Genomic DNA, 3,043 nt, shown 5'->3' on the forward strand with positions numbered 1-3,043 from the left:
GCTTTTTCCCATCTTTATCTTTACTTTTTTTTTAACCTTTTAACCTTTTTTGTTAATAACTAAGAACCAATCATATGCATTAGCCTAAGCCTGCATAGGGTCGGGATCATCAATATCACTGTCTTCCACCTCCACATCTTAACCAAATGAAAGGGCTGTAATAAAAAAAAAAAAAGTGAAATCAAACATAGAGGAAAATGATTCAATTAAGATTGGTAAACATGACTAGAGATGTACAATGTGGCAGGAGAAGTATAGGTGCAAAATCATACTGAAAATGGAATTTATGACCAAAAAGTATTATTTAATTGTTCTTGCCACAAAACCAAACAAAAAAGTAAATAGCTACATTAGATGATGGATATTTGAATTTGCTTTATGTTAGTAATCTTTTTACTATCTCTATGTGTCCCATAACATTGTGTTGTATACCTTAACTGTGCACAATAAAAATTTTTAAAAAAAAAGAAAAGATTTGGTAGCATGAGACATATGACACTTCTGCCGGCATTGTGCAGTATACAACTTTACAGTAAGCTTTTTTTATGAGTAGGAGTACACTCAAAAATAATTAATAGTTTAGAAAATAGTTAAACCAGTAGCATAGTCAAGAATTTGTATTATCAAGTATTATATTCTGTGCATAGTTGTATGTATTGCACTTATATACAACTGTCAATGCAGTAGGCTTATTTATATCAGCAACTCCACAAACATGTGAAGGTATTGTGCTAGGGTGTTAAGTCCAATGTCACTAGGCACTAGAAATTGTTTAGGTCCGTTATAACTTTATGGGACCACCTTGGTGTAGTCAGTCCATTGTTAACTAAAATGTCTTCATGAGGTGCTTGACTATATTGATTAAAGATCAGTTTCCAGGTAGATAGAGAAAAGCTTCTAGGCCTGAGACCTGGACTGCTCAACATGTTTATTGTTGACTTTTAACACTGACATTGAAAGCATGCTAACCAAAGTCTTAATTGAAGCAAAGCCTTTGTAAAAGCTGTTTGATGGTGACTCTTGAGTTCAAATGCAAAGTCCTATACCTAGGTTCAGGTATCACTTTCCAAAGGAAAATGGGAATCTAGTTTAAGATTGATTTCGTCTTTTTTTTTTCTTTAACTCATCTATATTTGTTATCATCTCTTTAAGCAGAGTATAATTTGGGTACCCTTCTATTCATAAGCCTCACTGAGTTACTTTTCCCTCAGCTTTCAAGTTGGCTTATAATTATGTTCCTCTAAACACTTTTCTTTGGAAAACAAGCCCTGTGGAGAGTCCCTTCCTCAAGTTGCTTCAGCTTAATCTATTTCTAAAGGACTAAGACTAATACATGCAGACTTGGTAACTACAGGGCATGGGAAGTTTAAAAAGTAGATCTTAGGAGATGAAACTGAAAAGCATTTTAACAAATAAGTCTTTCAAACATCAAGGTATATCTCAGAACATTTCAACAACAAAAGATTTGATCAACTAAGAAAACTGACTTGGACAGCTAAACGCTTCTTTAGACCACAAAGTTAGCATTAGACTACGTACATCTTACAACAAACAGTACCTTGATCTGTTAAAAACAGGCTGATGCAAAACTAGAAAAACATTGCTAGCTCTGCTTTAGTGCCTAAAGTATCACAGTATCACACTAAGAAGTAGAAAGAAATCTTATCTTCCCCTTACATAGTTACTGTCATGCCTCACAGGTGTTTAAAATGTTAAGCAAAAATAAAGAAAAACAATTCTTGAAAATATACATATTATCAGAGGGAATGAAGATAAATTATTGAACATATACTTTTTTTAGACAGAGCTTAATCTACTTCTGTGCATGACATGTCATCATCTCCTTCGAGGGGTGGCATTTCTTCAGTCACAGCAGCACTGGTATCATCAGCAATAGGGTCATCTTCATCAATACCCAGACCAAGTTTGATCATCCTGTAGATTCTGTTAGCCTGTGTCTGGGGATCTTCCATACTAAACCCGGAAGACAGGAGTGTAGTTTTATAAAGCAAGATGACCAAATCCTTCACAGACTTGTCGTTCTTTTCAGCCTCTGCCTTTTGCCTTAAGGTCTCAATAATGGAATGATCAGGATTGATCTCTAGGTGTTTCTTTGCAGCTATATAACCCATTGTTGAGTTGTCTCTTAAGGCTTGAGCTTTCATGATTCTCTCCATATTTGCTGTCCAGCCATATGTGCTTGTGACGATGCAGCATGGGGATGTTACCAACCAGTTTGAAACAACTACCTTCTCCACTTTTTTCTCCCAGATATCTTTCATGATTTTGCAAAGGTTTTCAAACTTTGTTTTTTCTCTTCCTGTTTCTTTCTTTTTCTTCTTAATCTTCTGAAAGTTCTAAACCCTCTTTGGTGCCTGACACTAAAGTCTTCCTCTCAAATTCCTTCAGCTGTTGGACACAGTACTCATGGCAGGCTCAATCATATAGATCACCCTAAGCCATGCTTCCAAAGATGTTCCGTGAAGGCCAAGTTAGCTACCTGGTCCTTAGTATCACTTGTGATATAATAGATATGCTTCTGGTTTTCGTTCATTCTGGTGCAATGATCCTTCTGGTATACCATCTCATCACCAGAAACAGATGTGTAATACCTTAGTAACTCTGAAAGGGCAGGCTCAATCATATAGATCACCCTAAGCCATGCTTCCAAAGATGTTCCGTGAAGGCCAAGTTAGCTACCTGGTCCTTAGTATCACTTGTGATATAATAGATATGCTTCTGGTTTTCGTTCATTCTGGTGCAATGATCCTTCTGGTATACCATCTCATCACCAGAAACAGATGTGTAATACCTTAGTAACTCTGAAAGTTTCTTACAATTTTGAGAGTCTTCATGAATTCCAAGCTTTATATTTTTAGAAAATTTCTCATGAAACTTTTTGTAGTTCTCTTTTTCTTCCACAAGTTCAGTGAAAAATTCTAAGCACTTTTTTGGGACCAGCAGTTAGCATAATGGCTATGTCGCTGGACTCCCACGTAGTCGACCATGGTTTGCATCCTGAACCCGGTGGCTTAAAACTCAC

General features: G+C 36.2%; 1 pseudogene; it reads right to left on the reverse strand.

The window, feature by feature from the left end:
- Nucleotides 1–1,808: 1,808 nt before the first annotated feature.
- The window catches only part of LOC102494799 (heat shock protein HSP 90-alpha-like), a 2,607-nt pseudogene continuing 1,372 nt past the window's right edge, over nt 1,809–3,043 (reverse strand).

Source organism: Tupaia chinensis, unplaced genomic scaffold, assembly GCF_000334495.1.
Source record: "Tupaia chinensis unplaced genomic scaffold, TupChi_1.0 Scaffold147282_1, whole genome shotgun sequence".
NCBI lineage: Eukaryota > Metazoa > Chordata > Mammalia > Scandentia > Tupaiidae > Tupaia > Tupaia belangeri.